Source organism: Gorilla gorilla, chromosome 9 (assembly GCF_029281585.2).
Source record: "Gorilla gorilla gorilla isolate KB3781 chromosome 9, NHGRI_mGorGor1-v2.1_pri, whole genome shotgun sequence".
NCBI classification, from domain to species: Eukaryota; Metazoa; Chordata; class Mammalia; order Primates; family Hominidae; genus Gorilla; species Gorilla gorilla.
Genome location: NC_073233.2, coordinates 20,174,064 through 20,195,268, shown reverse-complemented (window position 1 = coordinate 20,195,268; position 21,205 = coordinate 20,174,064). Strand labels below are relative to the sequence as shown.

General features: G+C 41.7%; 1 pseudogene; it reads right to left on the bottom strand.

The window, feature by feature from the left end:
* Positions 1-18,742: 18,742 nt before the first annotated feature.
* Positions 18,743-20,396, bottom strand: LOC101146331 (centromere protein U-like; annotated as a pseudogene).
* Positions 20,397-21,205: the final 809 nt, after the last annotated feature.

Here is a 21,205-nt window from a genome sequence, read left to right as displayed (position 1 = left end):
GTGCTACTGGCATCTAGTGGGTAGAGGCTAGTGATGCTGCTCTACATTCTACAGTGCGAAGGACAGCTCACCAACAACAAAGTATTATCTGGTCCAAAATGTCAATAGTGCTGAGGATCAGAAACCCTGATCTAAAGCAAGTAAACATTGATCAGTAGGGAACAATCAGGTGTCCCACAGATAAGTTTAGAAAAGGGAGAGTCACAGAAGCCAACTTCAAAATTGTGTGCCCAGAAAAGATATGTTGAAGTCCTAACCCCCAGTACTTCTGAATGTGACCTTATTTGGAAATAGTCATTGCAGATATACTTAAGATGAAGTCATACTGGAGGAAGGTGGGCTCCAATCCAATATGATTGGTGTCCTTGTAAAAATAATGCCTTGTGAAGAACTATGCAGACAGGGAGAATACCATGTAAACATGAAGGCAGACATCAGGGTAATGTGTCTAAAAGCCAAAGATTGCCAGCAAACCACCAGAAGCTAAGAGAGGGGCATGGAACAGGTTCTCCCTCACAGCCCTAAGAAGGAACCAGCCCCTGGGACACCTTGATCTAGGTCTTTAGCATTCAAAACTGTTAGGCAATAAACTTCTGCTGCTGTTTAAGCCACCCAGTTTTTTACATTGTTATGGCAGCCCTAGAAACTAATACATCTGATACACTGTTTATGGGAGGTGATGCATTGGCCAATGGACTTTGCCCATCCTGGGTGCCCTGGGCATAAGCATCATTCAGTCCTTGTGCTTTCCTTGGTTCTGTCTCCAGGCTTACCAAGTTATGATTCTCATCACCTACTCACACCAGGGTAAGAATGTTCTGACTGTTCAGCATAAGTGTACCAGTCCTAATACCTCCTAGGGCCTGAGCTCTCCAGAACATTTTTTTTTTCAACTTTTATTTTGGATCCAGGGCGTACACGTACAGTTTTGTTACCTGGGCATATTGCATGATGCTGAGGTTTGGGGTACAAATAATTTCATCACCCAGGTACTAGGCATAGTACCCAGTAGTTTATTTTGCAACCCTTGCTTGTCTCCTGCAGTAGTCCCCAGTTTCTATTGCTGCCATTTTTTACGTCCATGATTACCCAATGGTTAGCTTCTACCTAAAAATGAGAATGTGCAGTGTTTGGTTTTCTGTTCTTGTGTTAATTCGCTTAGGATAATGGCCTCCAGCTGCCTCCATGTTGCTACAAAGACATGATTTAATTCTTTTTAATGATTGCATAGTACTCCATGGGGTATATGTACCACATTTTCTTTATCCAGTCCACCATTGATGGGCATCTAGGTTGATTCCATGTCTTTGCTATCGTGAATAGTGCTGCAATGAACATGCAAGTGCATATGTCTTTTCAGCAGAATAATTTGTTTTCTTTTGGGTGTATATCCAGTAATTGGATTGCTGAGTCAAATGGTAGTTCTGTTTTAAGTTCAAAGAGAAATCTTCAAGCTGCTTTTCATAGTGGGTGAACTAGTTTACATTCCTATCAACAGTGTATAAGCGTTCTCATTTCTCTATAGCCTTGCCAACATCTGTTGTATTTTGACTTTTTAATAATAACCATTCTGACTGGTGTGAGATGGTATCTCACTATGGTTTTGATTTGCATTTCTCTAATATTAGTGAGGCGGAGAATTTTTTCATATGTTGTTTGGCTAATTGTATGTCTTCTTTTGAGAAGTGTTCATGTCTTTTGCCCATTTTAAAAATAAGATTATTGGTTTTTTGGTTTTTTTTGTTTTTTTTTTTTGTTGTTGTTGTTGTTTTTTCTTGTTGAGTTGTTTAAGTTCCTTATAGATCCTGGATATTGGATTTTTGTCGGATGCATAGTTTGCAAATATTTTCTCCCATTCTGTAGGTTGTCTCTTTACTCTGCTGATAGTTTCTTTTGCTGTGCAGAATCTCTTTGGTTTAACTAGAGGTAAATGTTTGTTTTTGTTGTAATTGCTTTTGAAGACTTAGTCATAAATTCTTTCCCAAAGCTGATGTCCAGAATAATGTTTTCTTCTAAGATTCTAATATTTATGTCTTACATCTAAATCTTTAATCCATCTTGAGTTAATTTTTGCTTATGGTAAGAGATAGGGGTCCAGTTTCATTCTTCTGCATATGATTAGCCAGTTATCCCAGCACCATTTATTGAATAGGGAGTCCTTTCCCTATTGCTTATTTTTGTTGACATGGTCAAAGATCAGGTGGCTGTATTTCTGGGATCTATATTCTGTTCCATTGATCTATGTGTCTGCTTTTGTATCAGTACCATGCTGTTTTGGTTACTGTAGCCTTATAGTATAGTTTGAGGTTGGGCAACCTAATGCCTCTGGCTTTGCTCTTTTTGCTTAGGATTGCTTTGGCTGTTCTTTCCTGAACATTGACAAGAGAGAAGAATTTCTGTCCTCTGAACAGAGAACTAGATAGAGCTGGCCTTACCTTAAACCAATGATTTCCAGAGTGTACACAGCAACAGATAAGAAAGACCTTCGATGGAGTGAAGGAGGGAACTATTAGACATTATTTATTTATTTATCTAATTTATTTAAAATTAGAAATAAATTAAGGTCTAATAATTTTTAATGTATGGATTGACAATAGGACCTGTAAATTATGAATAAACATTCACATATTGTGGGTGCCTGCTCCAGAACAATTTTGGTAATGATGATCAGTGGTCACTGCCTTAGCATGGCCTCAGATAATAGCACTGCCATTTCTCTGATCTACTCTTGCTTGAAATTGATTCATAAAAGACCTTGAGTGTCAGGCTAAGGGGTCTGGCCTTTATTCCATGGCTTCGAAAGCCCTCAGAAGGTTTTAAGTACAGCATAGTAATTAATGGTGTGGGTTCTACAACCAGATGAATGATTTATTAGCTCTAATATTTACTACCTCTCTGACCTTGGGCATGTTATTTAGCCCTTTTAAGCCTCTGTTACCTCATCTGTAAAATAGGATAATAAAAGTAACCACCTCCTGATGTTGCTGTAAAGATTAAAAAAGAGAACACATTCAGAGCACCTCCTGTGGAGCTTGGCATGCTGTGAGCCATCAATAAGTGTTTGCTATAATTCTATTTTAGGATTCCACTCTCTTGGCCCCGACATCTCCATGTAAGATTCAGACCTCAAGCCACCGCATTCTAGAACTAGCTCTTCAAATATAGGTGGAAACTGCCTAAAACGCAGTATTTGAAGATGTAAATTCTTTGGTTTTTAAGACTTCCTCCCTCATTACTCAGTTCTGGGCATAGTGGCTTTATAAGGGGCTCAGATAACCTGCTAAGGCACATCTGGAAGGTGTAAGCTGATATATTTGGCGTTTGTCTCCAAGATTTAAATCCAGGTCTACCACACTCCAGTGTACCAACCTGTCTTTATTCTATTATGGTAAGCTCTAAAACTAGTTCCTCCTCAAATGACTTTTTCAACTTCAAAATATTATTACTTCCTGGTTTAACATCACAGCCTTGGGGCTGCACCTGTCCCCACCACTAATCAGCATTAATTGAATTTTTAAATCCAAATTAAAAATGACAGGTGGTGTTATTATGTTCTTAGCCACTCAACTTCTAGCTGGTTTTTAAATTGCATTCTTCTCCCCCTCAGAAAATCCAAATCATTTTCTCAGTTTAAGAAGGAAGTATTTGCAGGTGCTGAATTTGTCCTTGTAGCGCTAATGCTGAGTGATCCTCTGCCAAATTACATTCAAGAGCGCCATCTCCTGTCCAAAGTTTAAAAGAAAATGAACAAATAAGCAGGTGCCTAAATAGTCTTGTGCCTTTAATCAGCTGCTTAACTAGTTAACCATGAAAATGAGCTTTTTAGGGCTAATGAGAGTTACCCAATTTGCAGACATTGGGTGTTTTTTTTTTTTTTTGTACCATGATTTTCCAGCTGCTTGCATCCCGCCTCCTTTACAGTGTGTAGCATCTGCTGATGCTGCCTTGTTGGTGTACATGGTGTTGCTTAAAGGCCCCTCCTGGATGCTGAGAGGCATGGCATGTGCTAGGTCTCCCAGGTTGAAAATCTGATTCAGGATTCCAGACAGGCTTCTGGGTTTAGCGTAGGACCTGGGAATCAGGTATGTGTTCTTTATATTTAAATATTAGACAAGAAAGTTATAAGAAGTCAGGTTGAACTTTATCAATACTCTATAAAAGCAAAGAAATGATTGAAAATCAAAGCAACCTGGTCCAGAGTCAGCACATCTATGGCTATCACTCTGCCTATAAAGAAAATGCAAGTACTTCTGCAGTAATCAAATACATATATTTCTGATGGGAAAAGAGAAACATCCTTTCTATAAAATTGCAAACTAAAAATAATTAAGAATTGTAGGGAAAATAGGATTGAGGCAGACGATTCAAAACATATGCAGCTTTGCAACCAGAACATTAACAAAGGTAATAACATCTTAATTAAAATACCAGCACAGTTTAAAGAGTATGCTCACTCAGTGCTCAATAAATAAATTCTACATGAAATAAAGGACTTTGCCTTAAAAAAGAAGAAAGGCCAGGCATGGTGGCTCACGCCTGTAATCCTAGCACTTTGGAAAGCTGAGGCAGGCAGATCTCTTGAGGTCAGGAGTTCAAGACCAGCCTGGCCAACGTGCTGAAACCCCATCTCTACTGAAAATACAAAAATTAGCCAGGCGTGGTGGTGCAAGCCTGTATCAGCTACTCTGGAGACTGAGGCAGGAGAATCACTTGAACCCAGGAGGCGGAGGTTGCAGTGAGCTGAGATCGTGCCACTGCACTCCATCCTGGGTGACAGAGCAAGACTGTCTCAAAAAAGAAGAAAAAGAAAGATTGGGTAATTTGATGAAAGGCAATGTAAGAGAACTCATAGTCTTCTGAGTCATGAAAATAAGGAAAAAAAACTGCACAGGATCAGGGAGAACTGAGCCATGGGCACTCCTGAGCCAGGGATTATGGCTCGCCTAAGGTCAGAGAGACTTGAAGCAAATGAGAACTGTGGACCACACTGCTTCCCTTATCAGCCTGCTGCATTCAGCTGTTTGTGCCTTCCGCCTTTGTCTTCTGACATTTGCCTGTGCAAAATGCTGACTGGCTGGGAACATCACAGATGAACCAGTGTAATATCCCATTTTACTGACATTGTTCCACCATACATCAACCACATTTGAGCTAATTTATGTTAAAATCACACACAAACACACAAGTGTTATAGCAAAACAGACTGAGCGTGGGATGCTTCTCCAGCACACATCTTAACACTAACCCCCGCTAAAAGGATGAATTCTATCAGCTCTGCTTCCCTTTCCAGCCTGTCTCCTTATGCCTCAATGTCAGGTTCACACATGTCCCTGTATGCCAGACAAATGGGGTCAATCATGGCTTTGGGCTCCAAGGCTCCTATGATGTCCAAGGTGCTGTGCTGTACTAGTTAGCATGACAGTATGTATTTGACAAGGTTATTTTGGTTACAAGTGAGAGACTCCCAACTAAAACTGTCCTAAGAAAGGGAGAAAAGCTTGGTTAACCTAATAAAGAGTTCAGATGCGATGTGGCTTCAGGCTTAGCTGGAATCAGGGACGAAAATTTGGTCCTTGTGCCAATCTCCCTCTCCCACCTCCCCCTCCCCTATAATCTGCTTCCCTTGGTGGTGGGGGTGTCATTCTTTTTCCCAAGCCCTCACCTGCAGATGATACCTGCATTCTCCAGATTCATAATCCTCAGAACTAGCAACCCTAGAGGAAAATGAACTTTTCTTTCCCAATTTTTGCCAAAAAAACACAAAAACCAGGAACTGTCTCATTGACATTATTTGTTGTACATGTTCCCCAAACTTGACCCAGTCTACTGTGGTCCAACTGTGGTCTCTGATTGGCCAGGCCAGGGTGTAGGCTGACCCTTGGATTCAGGGATTGATTCAGCCCCATCCAAACCACATGTAGAAAGAGGGAGATGTCTTTCACCAAAAGGAAGACAGATGCAGTGCCTGGAAAGGGGAACAGATCAGCTTAGACACCCATCACTCATTGTGGTCCAAGCCAGGCACATGACAAGCAAATCTGGTTTCTGATGAATATGTTATCTGAAGGAGACTATTTATCTTGAACTTAAAAGAATAGTATCTCAGCACACCATGAATTTATAAGCAGGTTTACTATGGAAGTGTATAAATAATCATGTACTATCTAGCAGAGGTTTAAAGTCTTCGAGCTGACCTGGCCTTCTTGTGGGTTTTGTGTAGCTCTATAGTACCATTTTTTTTATTTTTGTTTTTTATTGTTAAAATTAGTTGCCAACATTTAGAATTCGCACATTTTAGGGCTTCCCTTAAACTGGAGCCACACTGGGCTTGTTTTTCCACATGGCAGCAGTAGTTTGTGTGAAGTAAACAGCTGCCCCTTTATTGAAGCAGCCTCTCCTGTCTGCAATAGTCCCCACTATGCCCTATGCCCCTCCAGCCTCCTTCACTCTTAGCTACCTGGAGGTGGAAGCATTTAAGTTTGCAATCTGCCCTGTGAGTTTAACTCTGGCCACACACCTCTTCGGTCGGCAGCTGGCAAGTGTTCTCTGATGAGGGAGGGCTGAGCCAGGTTCCTTCTGTCTTGCTCTGCTGTCCTAGTCTTATGATGTTTCTGGCGTGTCTGAAGCTGAGTCAATGGTCAGGTACTCTATTATCAAGACATGGCGGCCTTAGCTCTACGTCTTTAAAGTTAATTAACAGGTAATTTATTGAGCTATGTATTCTAGCTTCCTCCTGCAGCTGTAGGCGAATAAAAAGGTGAAATTTCCCTCCCCCATTACTGGAAGAACAGTCAAACATTTGTGTCTTAGAGACCTAAGTGACCTTTGCCTTATGGGAGAATTAACAGGCTTTTGTTTTCAAAGGCCTAGCCACATAGAACCTATAGAGCTGGATTGTTCCCGAGTGGAAAGTATTCCAAGAGTTGACAAAGAGGGAAAACACTCAGAAAAGAATTACATTCTTTGAGACTTGAACAATAGAGGAGAGATGCTGGATTCATCAATGTCCATGACCTTTGCCTCACACAAAGTCCTCCAGTGGGGCAGGACTCATTATCTGTTAGGATTCTTTGTATTGCATGTGACAGAAAACACAGCCAAACAGGCTTAAGGAAGAAGAAAGACAAAAGGAGTTGGGTAATTTTTTGGTTTACATTACTGGAAAGTCGAAGAGTAACTAACCTTCAGGTATAGGTTGATCCAGTGATCCAAAAAGACACCATGAAAACGAATTCTATCCATCTTTCAACATTGTGTTTCCCTCTGTTGGTTGCATTGTCAGGAGCCATGAAATGGCCCCCAGCAGCTGTCTCAGACTCCACCCCGAAAAATCTAATTGGCTTCTCAGTAGAGTATATGTCAATTACTAAGCCAACCACTAAAGTCATAAGATACAATACTCTAAGTGGCCAGTCACATGGGTCTTCCCTGAAATGGGGGGAATTGGAATACTACAACTGAGGACCAAGAGAGGACATGGATGCTGAGCAACTACTAGAGACTACAAATGAAACCACCTTTGCAAAAATTATAACGGTGAGAAAATTACAGCAGTTAAAAAAGATCTGATATAACCCCCACCCCACCCACCCAGAACACACACACACAACTTGCCTTTCTCTTAATCATTCCTGGGCTTAGGCTAAGCTAACTTTGGGAGACATTTAGTTTATAGTTTAAATGATAATAGGCCCCAAAACTCAACTGCTCTTGTAAAGCTAATGAAAGGCCATCAGGCTAGGGGAAGGAAAGGAACCCAAATACTGCTGAAGTGTAGACTGGTCACAAGATACATCCTGTGGATAACATCACTATTGTAGATTGGCCTTTTGAGGAGATTTTCATGTTTTTTGCATGTCTGACATCCATGGCTCCACCTGGACCTTCTAACCCCACTCCTGTGGCCCCACCCAGAAGCAACTCAGCTCAAGAATACAGCTTCAACCCCCTTGATTTCATCTCCACCCTAATCAATCAGCAGCAAGCACCCATTACCTGGCCATTCCCACCCCTTCCCCCAGACAGCCTTTAAAAAACTCCTGACCTAGGAGCCTTCAATGAGATTGATTAGTCTGTGTCTCCTGCATCACATGGCTGGCCTCACGTCAATTAAACTCTTTCTTTACTGCAATGCTCTAATCTTTATTTGTGCAGCAGGCAGGATGAACCCATCAGGCAGTTATACAAATAGATGGTTAAGGACACTGGGCACCAGGCTTAGGAATCTTGGCAAAGATCTGTATTCTTGGCTGCTGTAATAGGCATGGGCTCAACTGCTTCTGAATGGATCCAACAGGACACAGGCAAGTACTACCAAGAGCTGTACCTACCTGCAAGGAGACTTCTTTTGGAAAGACCCATAAGCCCCTAGGGCTCTGCACAATCATTAGGTGGGAAGGCCATGCGTGGGTGCACAGGTGCAGACACACACAGGCAAACACACAATGGCAGATCTGCTGTCTCACTAATGGTGGAAGATAAAGGGCCTAACCACATCTATTTGTTTTGGGATGTGATGTCTCTGCCACTTGAATAACCATAGCAGATTCATTTTCATCATAACAACTTTCTGCTTTCCTCTACTGTCTCTTTCCTGCAGCTTCTGAACAATTGTTGCTGTATTCCACTGTATTCTACACCCTCCCCTTTCATCTGCTGTAAGTCAACCCTCTCTCCACACTCTGTTATCAGGTGGTGCCACATTTCACTGGCCATAACCTATCTTTGTTCTGCCAGCATCAAAGCTGTGTACTCTAGGCCATCCTGGCTGCTATAATGTAATCCTGATCTACACAGAGGAAAGAGATAGTTACCTCCCTTCAAAAAGCTTCTTTATTTATATTAGAAAGAATTGGCCCCCTGACCAACCAGAGATTTTTTTAAATAGTAAAAACATATATAAGGCAAGCCCAAAATGGCCAGGCACAGTGGTTCATGCCTGTAATCCCAGCACTTCGGGAGGCTGAGGTGGGAGGATCACTTGAGCCCAGGAGTTTGAAACCAGTTTGAAAATCTAATTCAGATTTTCAGCCTGGGCAACAAAGTGAGATCTCATCTCTGTGAAAAATTTGAAAACTTAGCCAGGCATGGTAATGCACACCTGTGGTCCCAGCTACTTGGGAGGCTGAGGTAGGAGGATTGTGATTCCTTGGGGCCGGGATGTAGAGGGCTGCCGTGAGCTGTGATCATGCCACTGCACTCCAGCCTGGGAGATAGAGTGATACCCTATCAAAAAAAAAAAAAAAAAAAGACAAGCCCTTTATTGTGGTGCTCACTGGTTTCCTCACTTAAGAACAGAATTTTTCAATCATTTTTACCCTCTGTCCTCTATTGTTAAACATAAAAATCCCATATCTTCTTCTTCTAAGGTAAATTTAGTTTTATTTTTATTTTGAGATAGAGTCTCACTCTGTCACCCAGGGTGGAGTGCAATGGTGCAATCTCGGCTCACTGCAACCTCCACCTCCCAGGATCAAGCAATTCTTATGCCTTAGCCTCCCCAGTAGCTGAGACTACAGGCGCCTGCCACCACACTAGGCTAGTTTTTATATTTTTAGTAGAGCCAGGGTTTCACCATGTTAGCCAGGCTGGTCTCAAACTCCTGGACTCAAATGATCTGCTCACCTTGAACTTCTAAAGTGCTGGGATTACAGGCATGAACCACTGCGCCCAGCCTTCTAAGGTAATTTGAAATAGTCAAACTATTTTGGCTAAAAATTAAATCAAAGCAATGATACTTTTACATCACACCCACTCCCCAAAAAGATTCTGATGAAACCTCAGTGGATCAGCTCTATAGACAATTATTGCTTAGCCAGGATTAAAAAAAAAAAAAGCAAGGACTTCATATAGTCATATAATAATAGCGCATAAAGATTTGTAGAATTCACTACCTTTTTTAGTCCTTTCTGCTCTTTATTAAATTTTGCTGAGAAATGTTAAATTTGAAAAGCAAAGTGGTGACAAAGATTCTTTGCTTGGTCAAACTTTAGTCAGGCTTCTGAATCTTCTCCTAGGCCTACCTGTGTACTTCGTTGTAAAATCTCATTTTAGCAAAGAGCCCTGCTAAGTCAGTTTAGCAAGAACACCCCCGAATCATATCTAACACCTTGGATATCTGACCAGATTCCTCACCCTCCACTATCTCCCAGGTGATGTCTGATTATACTGGCCTATCTTCAGCAATAATCTTGTTAGATCGGTTTAGCCAGTTACATCAGAATCCTCCTTAGCCCCAATGTTTCCTCTCTTAGTAATTTTCCATCCACTGACCCCCAACCTGCTCCTTGGCTATAAATTCCCACTCCATGCTGTAATTGGAGTTGAGCCCAATCTGTCTTCCCCACTGCAGCAATTCCTGTACCTATGTCCTGAATAAAATCTTCCCTACCATGCTTTAATAAGAATCATTGAATTTTTTCTTTAAAAGTGGACATTAACCAAACGAAAGCCTCAATCTTTTACAACTCAAGATATACACACATACATATAAACACATACACATATGTTACAGGTATGTTTATATACATATACTTCTGTGTGTGTATCTATATTTACAATTTATTCATGCAAGAGATATATGTCAAGTGTCTACAATATATCTGATACTGTTGAATCACACAAACAGCAAAAAACAGACCCCAGTCCTGTCCTCATGGAGCACAGTGTCTAGCTGGGGAGACAGACATTAGTCTCACAAATGTGATAGAGCTGTTTGACTCCTGTTCCAACTCAAGGGAAATTACCAATTTGTTCTACTCAGGCCCCTGTTGAAGGGGAAATAGTTCCCCTTCTCGCCCCCCTGCACCTGTCAAGTTACCAAACCCCCTGCCACCACGTCACATTCTGAGGGGTAACTGAGCATGCTGGGCAACAGAAAGGGGGCATGTCCACAGGGCCTGATGAGTTTTCCATCTGTCCCTGCCTTGTCTTCTCCCCAGGGCAGGACTTGGCCTCTTTTTAACTAATCTCTTGAAGAGAAAGAAAAAAAAAAAACACTCACTCTGCAAGTTTACACTGGAATATTCTGTCTTGTGCTTAGACTAGCAACATTTTCTTGCTTGCTTGCTTCCAGTTGAATATCTGCAGGCTTTTCTTCTACTTCCACAGTGGGGGATGTCTGTCTAGCTGCTCCAACCCGGCAGGGAAGAAGCCTTCCTGATCCAGTATAAAGGAAGTTACGGAGCACAGGGTGGGTGGGGTGGGGAAAAACACACTCAAGAATATTTGGAAATGTGATCAACAAACACGAGGGAGGCTGGCATGGTGTTTGAGACCTAACAGAGGGGGTGTTTACAGGGAACTAAGTGGAAGGGGCCCATCCTGAAGGCAAGGAGACCAGTAAGGAGATCATTAATAGTAGATCAGAGAGGGAGAACACTGGTTAAGACTTGGATGGGGGCAGTGGCAATGTGGTGGATGGATCTGAGCTGCATTTTGTAAGTAACACTGATAGGACTTTCTGAGGGGTGAGGGAAAAGCAGGATGAAGAATAATTCCTAGATTTCCAGCGTGAGCAAGCTGGGTGGGTGGTGGTGCCATTTACTGAGATAAGGAATACACAGAGCGGACTGGATTTGGGAAGGGAGGGTTCTAAAGAGTCTTGACTTGAAATAGCAAATTGCTCTATTTGATTTTTATCTTAATAGGGTCAGGAGTGGCTCTGCAGTAGCAGTATGTGCTGTTAGGGGAAAAAGCAAAGGCAGGCAAGGGTTTAAATCCTCTACCATCCACTACTTGTTTGACCACGAGCAATGTTAGTGACCTCTTGGTATAACAACTGCCTAATTTGCAGGGCTAAATGGAATATTGAAAATGCACAGGATTCTTGGCTGGGTCTGTGGCTGCTCCTTAGCAAGTAAAATTAGCTAACACTGCCCAAGGATCCATTGGCTGGAGTTAAGAATCCTGAGAGTTAGTGAGAGTGTGGATGGGGTAGAGAGGCCCTTGGTGGGGCAAAGGGGACGATGAGAACCAAGGTGGGAAGAAGAAAAGGCTGATAGATCCCTGGCCTAGTTTGAGGGACTCATTTTGGGCCATCCCCAACCAGGGCTAGGGGTGGAGAGTCAGGGTAGGGTGTGCCAGAGGTGATGGGGAATAGAGTTAGCTTGGCTGGGGAGTGGGGCAGAGGATGGGGAAGGTCGGGGTATGGAGTCAGAGGCTGAGGATACTCTGTTCACGAATGCATCTGTGCTGCTGCTTCAAGAGCCAGGTGACTCAGTGTGACTCAGAGTTGAGGAGAGGGTGTTCACACCACACCAGACCCCCACTGAAGGCTTAGGGGGCCACCAACAGAAGACAGACAGCTGCACCTGACAGAGCAGTACAATAAACCAAGGGCACCATCAGCAGGGACAGGATGGCTTCCAGGCAGCAGTCTGCAGGCAGGAGTGGAAAAGCATGAATGGACTCACACCTGAGCACAGGTAGGCAGAAATACCTGGGGGTCACTATGACAGCACCTGAAACTCCTCTGTGAGCAGATGGGACTCATAGCTCTCATGATGTGAGATTCAATGTTAATTCAATCACGTTTTATACTCTCAGGCTGAGGAAGCCAGGGGACTTGAAGTGACATAGGTAAGGCTAGCAAAGGCCAACAAATAGTAAGTGTGGCTTACGTGGCTTTCTGCCTCCTGCTTAACCCCCTTTATAATAAAAGGCCCTTCTGGTCCGGATTCCACTGTTTCGTATTTCAATAAGAACCCTCTTTACTTCACCTTATTGGCATCATCTTGCACATAGCTCAGCTCCTCCATATTATACTAACCATAAAATGAACATACATTCTCTGTTGCCTGGCAACATAAGAAAAAGCTGATATATGAGGCTAAGAGAATAAGCAGAGATAATGATATTTACTCATCCATTCAACAAATATTTAGCCTAATATGTGCTAGGCATTGTGTTGATTCCAAAAAAAATTGTATATTTATTTCAAAATAAACATGATAGTACAACCGGTGCATCTACAAAATACATTTTTGTTTTTATATTATAGTTTTTACCTCTTGTATGAGATTTTACTATAAGAAAAACTAGTATTTACTATGACATAAAACACACACACACAACAAAACCTTAGCAACTGCTGGCTAAACAGCGTAACATGTAGCACGCTTTCTTGCTTTCATATGTCATTCACTTTTAAAAATCATAGTTGGACAAGCTGCCCCTCAAGTGGGTGATCACATGATTTGCATGCTGACATAAGCTAAGAGAAAGCAGTACCAAAAAAATCCTTGCCCTCCAAAGAGCTTATAACCTGATTGGAAAGGTAAGAGATATTCCTGAAATAACTACATTCCCCACAAAGAGACAGGCACTCAGCAGACTACCTTCATAGCCCCGTTAGGGAATGAAGCCATGTGACACGTTTGGTGTCACTTTCAGGCCAAGCATTTAATTGTCTATTCAAGACCTTGCAGTGCTCTTTTCCTCTGGTACAGCAATCAGCACCATTTGAATTGTGTCAGTGCTATCATTTTGGGTCCCTGGGTGTTTGCTGTGAGCAGAGCTCCCTCCTAATGCATGATAGATACATAGCAGGAATGAGAAAGAAACCTGTTTTTGTTTAAGCCATTGAGTATCGGAGATTGTTTGCTATCACAGCATAACCTGGGTTATTCTGACTGAGAAACACCAACAGGGTGAAATGGCCAAATGTCTAGGGCACTTTAGAGAATAGAGGATCTTGAAGAACTGAGACCAGCAAACAGGTATTTTTTTAAGGATGTTCCAGAAACTACAGGCTGCCAAGTTTGACTTTTGCTCTCTACAAGAATCTAGATGGAATAGGTAAAAAGAAAGGTCTGTGGGCCTGTAGAAAAGAAAGCAACAATTATAAGTAATCAGTGCAGTTCACCAAGGGCAATCACAGCCAACTAATTCTCATTTGCTTTCCAGACAGGTTTCATGGCAGGGTCTTGGCAGGTAACAGATGGCATACTCAAATTAGGATGACATTAAAAGAAAGTTGTATAAAGGGACTATATACAAAGATGAACACGATGTACAAAAATTACAAGGAGTAGTACAGAATCCTGGGCTAGTAACAGTGGGGATGTTGCTACCTCTGAGCATGAAGGGGTCGGGGCAGCCTGAACTCTGGAACTAGCAGCGTGTAAACAGAGGGACAAAATGCAGAGACACTTGCCCAGCCAGAAGTGACCCTGCATTAAGGGAATTTGGAGATATCCCAAATTCCAAACTCATCCTTCTCTTTCCTTCCAATCTCCTTTGTCTCCATTGACCAAACTCAACTGAAAATCCAACCAGAGGGCCAAAAAGCCATTGATGTAATCCATGCAGTCAGCTCCTGGGGCACAGAGCAGGGTGGACAGGGTGGAAAGCAGGTCTGCAGGGGCCAATAGAAGATTTCCAGCTGAAGGCTATGATGGAAATCAAATATTCTAAATGTATCTGGACACAAGTGAGGTATTTGACAAGGAATGTCAGGAATTCCTTGAGGAAAAAGTGAAGAAATTCATGCCAGATACACATATCTGATTGAACAAAGCACATGCCATTGATGTGATATAAAGCTGCTATAGAAAGTAAAGTACCGACTTATAGAAATCAAAAATAAAATTTATTGTTTTTATTATTGTACTATAACTAAAAGGTGCTAAATAAGAAAGCAATATTGGTCACAGCCTCATCTGTGCTCCAATGGCACATTGCATTCATTCCCTGGAGTAGGTGGTGGACAATGGAGTTTCACTACTGCAGCCTGCACCTCCATCTCACCTCTGGCAATAGCACCTTCGTATTTTCCAGGGAACTTACCCCCAATCCTTGTGTTTCAGATATGGTCAATTGCCATACTGCATCTTCTCCTGATCCCCAACTCCAAAGGGTGGACACCAGAATGAGTCAGGCCAACATTCCTGCAGCCACTAGCCAGAAATGTGTTATCTTGCCCATGGGTTACAGTATTGGAAAGATGCAAGTCTGGAGCAATGGACAGCCATCTTCCCCAGCTCAGCAGGAGAAGCCATTTATGATAAGAGAGTTCATGATCCTCACACGAAGAGAAGTAAGGAAAAAAAAATCTATTGAAGAAAAATAATTCTAATAATATTGTCTGAGTTCCTGGATCAAACTTACTGATGTTAATCCCCTCTAAATTTCTCAGTTATATGAGCCACTCTGTTAACTTTTTCACTTTTGCTAGCTTGAGTTAGATTTCTTTTGTTCACAACAGAGATGTCTAATTAATCTACCTGTGTTATACCTCTTCCAATATTAACCTCATAGTGCCATCAAAATTTATTAAAATACATTTTAACCCAAATAAAGGCTAGAATAGTAATAACAGCAGCTACCATTGTTTAGTGCTCAGTAAATGTTCGTGAGATAAATGATTGTCACCAAAGTAAAAGGAAGCCTTGTCAAACAACAGGGTAAGGCCCAGCTGAGGCCACATAGTCTCGGATCCTTCTCTAGGAATTTCAGTGCTTGCCTGCCCCAGCCCTCATATAACATCTGCACTACTGGAGAAGCCACAGAAGGAAAGGAGGGCCATGGTCAGCGTTGTCCCTTCCTTGCTCCATTGCTTTCCCCTTGCTCAAACTGTGATTTTAGGCCTTCTCTTGGGTCACATGCAGGGAGAAACAAGATTTGAAGAAAAGAGCAAGGCCTTCCATACATAATATTGTAATCCAGCTTTAGATCCCTGTAGGTAGCAGATGCCAAAGTACTAGCTCTTTCTTTCATGGAATACTTTTCGTGGGTTTCTCTGAGACCCACTACCCGGGGCTCCCTTACTATACCATCCACAGCTGTGAGTGATGCAACTGCTCCCATCCTGAAGCCCCTGATCCTTTGATACGTTCCAGGAAGCTTCTCTGTAGTGGCATGAGGTCCCTGGGTTGGATCCCTCAAGCTGATTAATGTCCCATGGAGGGCATGGCCCTTGCCCGGCTATCAGCACAATCCACCTAATTAACTCTGTAGTCCTCTCTCCTTGTTCTGACATCAGAGTCATCTCCAGCCAGGCTCACCTCTTGGATTCTCCAAGCATGAGTCAGGCATCAGCTTCTGTACTGTATAAACTCATGAAGCCTCCCTTACTTGTCTGAAATGGGAGGAAGGGCACTACCCTCCTCTCCTCTATGGGCAGGGGAAGGAAATCACACAGCACTCCAACAACTCTTCTCAAAGAAATCCTCACTCCCCAGCTCTCTTTCTCCAGCCCCTACTTTCTCTCACAAATGGTCAGAATGGTGGGATAAGGCTCATAATCATGTTGGAGATTTCCAGTTGGCAAGGCCTGCCTAGATGGCCAAATTCCTTTCTTTAGAACTGTACCATCCGATATGGCAGCCACTGGCTACATAAATATGGCTAATGAGCTTTTGAAGTATGGCTGATCCAAACTGGGATTGTACTAAGTGTAACAGACACAACAGCTTTCAAAGACTTTGTATAAATAAAATAATGTAAAATATCTTATTAATATTTTTTATATTCATTAGTTGTTGAAATAGTATCTTTGACATATTGGAATAACAAAATATCTCAAAATTGATTTCATCTCTTTTTTTAAAATAAGATGTGGCTACTAGAAAATTTTAAACTACATACATGGCTTACATTGTATTTCTATAGGCACTGCCTTGAAATGTATGGGCACTTGGCTTTAAGTGCTGGACAAAACTCAAAAGTCTGTTATACGATATTTGTAAATCCCTTAGCCCGCTGCCTGGCACACATTAAGCATGCAATCGTTAGGATAAGGGAGAGACTGGAGGTGGAAGAAGAGGAGGAGAGGTTGTTGTTATTTTTGTGGTAGTAGATGATGTTGTTACTGGTATTATTCACCCGTTTACCCATCTGTAAAATAAGAATAATAATTGCTGTTCCACTGACTTCACAAGATTGAAGGTGGTTTGAGGGAAATCAAAGCTCTTTAAAGTGTAAATAGTTGCATAGACAGCGGTTGTCCCAGTACTAATAATCATGGTGGCCACTGTAACATCCTGGCTCTTGGCGGTAACTGGACCTTAGCTCAGCTGCTCTGGCCGGCTAGCCTGGGGCCCAGCAGCTTTTTCATTTGCATGAAAACCTGCACAATGGGTCTGCCGCCAGGTGGCAGTGAAAGCCACGCTGGGGTCCCGCTAGGTCCTCTGAAGTGCAGTCCCACCTTGTTCAGGAAAACAAGTTAGTTCCCTGAGGACTCCCGGGTGAAGCACTTTTTGCTGCTAGACACTGTGAGGAATACAAAAAGACTCGTAAGGCACGGTCCAGCTCTTCAGGAGCTGCAGTGTGTTAAACAAAAATGATCCAGGCTGTTGTTTTGGACTGAGCTCCTGCGCTAGGCCCAACGGACCAGACCAAATCAAAGTGGAGTCACTCGTAGTAAATGCCACATAATAAAACTGAAACTTTAAGGAAGCAACAGCTCCCAAAACAGACCTTTCTTTTTTTTTTTTTTTTTTTTTTTTCTGAAAACAGGAGATTCCAGTCTACCCAAATCAGCAAAATAAGAAAGTCCCCTCTGCTTTAATCCTTACAAAAAGGTAGCCTGAAGTAACCTGATGTAAACCGATCAGCTTTTCTCCTCTTTGATTCTGTTTCTTCATCCCCACCTCACAAAACCCACTCTTCTGCCATTGCCCAGTGGGAACTCTTATTCTATCTTGTTGAATGGAGTCTGCCCCAATTCAATCACGAATAAAAGCCAATTAGATCTATACATTTGTGGTAATGTTGTCTTTTGACAAGTGTAACAAAGGAAATTGACCCCCAAACAACCCATCCAATAGAGGAGATCCCAGCTAGATCAGAGGGAGGACGGCCACTGTGGGAGCCCTTGGGAGGCTGTGGGAACAGGAGGAACTCCCTGAGATGTGACACTTGAGCTGGAGTTTTATGAAGGACATCTTCACTTGGTTGAGAAGAGTAGAGGAGGTTACCGGAAGAGGAATAAGCAAGTGCAAAATACACATGGCCCATTTGGGAAAAGGTATGGGCATTTGGACATGAATGATGAGGGGGTTGAAGCAGATGAAATTAAGAGCAATGAAACCCAGAATCGTCATAAACCATCAACTAGTAAGGTGTCAACAGGTGCTTCTGCTGACACTGACTGGGATAATGGCATTGAAGATGCTTATATTTTAGAAGCTACTGAAGATGTCGAATTAGCTGAAGCTGCAGAGAACAGTCTTCTCAGTTATAACAGTGAAATGGATGAAATTCCTGATAAACTAATCACGGAAGTACTATACAAGTACCTAATTCACTATGGACACTTATGTCACCAGGCTATAATTTGCCTGATGTCTGTGAGATTTGATAACAAATATATTGTCATTAAACCTGTTTACATAAACTAAGTTTTATCACTTTGTTTTCCAATTTTTGTTTTTTACTTCTATAAACCAGTTTTACCGAAAATTAGCTTTGGTGTACTTAAATTCAGTAGAAATCTCCTTCTTAATCAAAATTAGTTTATGTTCACATCAAGATAATTTTATGTTTATTAAAACTCTTATATCTGGGGCTGATTAAGATACGATGTCAACAGTTTAAAATTTATTACTCAAGATATTAGCCAGAAAGGATGATCATGGCCTTTAAAACTATTTGAAAAACGGATGCCATTTAACATTGTTCACAGTCATTTAATTTGAATGACAAATATTAGGTTCTGATAACTAGGCCATACTTCTTTGCAAAAAAAATTATTTATAAAAGTATAGTTTCAGAAGGTAACAGTAGCATGAAACTAACATTTCTATAGGCACATTTTAGTAGGCTGCGCTTCTTCTTTCTGGTCAGGGAGCTTCTCTAATTGATGGTTGATATTTTGCAGGTGATTTTCAGCTCCCAAAATTGTTAAAATAACAGAGCTGGAAGGCTGGATGAATTATACGTTTCCTTTATGTTTGCTTCTTTCTCCTGAACATCTGATAATCTTGATAAAGCTGTTTTAAATTAGATAAGAAATATGCTGCATTCCTAAGGGAAGACTTTCTCTCCTTAAGTTTATCACATTTTGTTTGTAGTTGTTTCAGCTGTGGCTCTAATGGAAGCAGTTCATCCCAAACTTCAATCAAGTGTTGCCTTTTCTTTTCAATATCTGAAATCATCTTAGCATTCTTCCTTTTCAAGTTTTTCAACATCTGGACTTCTTTAAACTTTTTGATGGGTTCTTTTTAATGTTAAAATACAATGTGTTGATGGCTTTCTTACAAATTTTAGATTCTATTCTTTGTTTACACTCTAGGAGGATTTTCTCAAATGTGGGCAAAACAATATTCAACTCCATGATGTTACTGGTTTTCTTATAGACACCAAATATGCACAATGTTGGAAGTATATGAGTCAATGGCTTTACTTCTTGATTTCTTCCTTTTGTCATAAGACATCTTTCCTTTTTTTCTGAGTTTTCAATTAAATTTCTGTTGCCAAGGTCTCTTTCTCAACAGAGGGCTGGGCACTAAGAGGTCCTATCTTTTTAGAAGTGATCAACTCAGCTGGTTTCTCTGAAAGTTCTGAAGATGCTGTAGTTGGAATAGCCTCATGTCATTGTGTACCCATTTTGTCTGCTGATTTAGCTTTTCTTCTTACATCACTTTCTTCAGTACTTTCCCAGTCATTATGAATGGGCTTGTGTTTTCTTCCTGGCTTTTTTTGCACTGTTTTTTGTTTTGTTTTTTTTTTTTTTGTTTGTTTGTTTTGAGATGGAGTCATGCACCATTGCCTGGGCTGGAGTGCAATGGTGTGATCTCAGCTCACTGCAACGTCTGCCTCTTAGGTTCAAGCGATTCTCCTGCCTCAGTTTCCCAAGTAGCTGGGATTACAGGAGCCTACCCATGCCTGGCTAATTTTTGTATTTTTAGTAGAGACGGGGTTTCACTATGTTGGCCAGGCTGGTCTTGAACTCCTGACCTCATGATCCACCCGCCTCAGCCTTGCAAAGTGCCGGGATTACAGGTGTGAGCCACCGTGCCCGGCCTTTTGCACTAATTTTTGCAGATTTGTTTTCACTTGCTTTATTTTCAGAAGTGTCTGAACTTCTTTTTGCTTCGTTTCCTGGGGGAGTTGAAGAGAGATAATCCACAATGTCGGGAGAATAATTCTTCATCAGCATATATAGCTGTGCTGTGTAACGGAGGATGAAAGCCTTCCTAAGGTTCTTCATCTTTCTCATTTTCATCTAGACTGCCAATGCTTGAGATATCATAATTATCAGGAAAATTGAACATATCAATAGACTTGTACTTTTGAGCAGCTTTACTTTTCATGGAATGTGTTCTTTCTAAAGTGTTCTTTGAATATCTTGTACCCACAGGCCCGGGAGGCTGCACCCACCCACCAGTGGTTATTTTTCTTTGCACCTTCCTGGGTGAGGGCCAAGTCACTTTCAGAGGGCTATTATCATGCATAAAGAAACAAGACAGACTAATTGCTGTTGGGACTGACCCATGCAGTGCTCTGTGGGCCTCCCCAGATCCCTTGGATGCAAGGCAAGGCAAGGAATCAACAGAATAGCCTTTTTATCTGTCTATCCATCCATCCATGTATCCATCCATGCATCCATCCATCCATCCATCCATCCATCCATCCATCCATCCAACATCTGCAAGGTGCAGACACTGCTCCAGGTAGCAACAACAACAAAAGTATAAGAATAGTTCCAGTCCTCAAAGTTTGCGGTGCAGTTGTGGAAAGACTGAAAATAACAAACTCAATGTCCCCAGTCCTCATCAGCCTATGAATATAAACAGGAGTCCATTAATTCAAATAACCCCCTCAGAACCATTTAATTCCCAGCAATGTGTCTCTCAAATACTTCTTTTTTAAAACATTTTTTATTTCCATAGGTTATTGGGGAGCAGGTGGTGTTTGGTTACATGAGTAAGTTCTTTAGTGGTGATTTGTGAGATTTTGGTGCACCCATCACCCAAGCAGTATACACTGCATCCTATGTGTAGTCTTTTATCCCTCACCCCCTTCCTACCCTTTCCCCCTGAGTCCCCAAAGTCTATTGTGTCATTTTTATGCCTTTGCATCCTCATAGCTTAGCTCCCACTTATGAGTGAGAACATACAATGTTTGGTTTTCCATTCCTGATTTACTTCACTTAGAATAATAGTCTCCAATCTGATCCAGGTCTCTGCAAATGCCATTAATTCATTCCTTTTTATGGCTAAGTAGTATTCCATGGTATATATATATACACCACAGTTTCTTT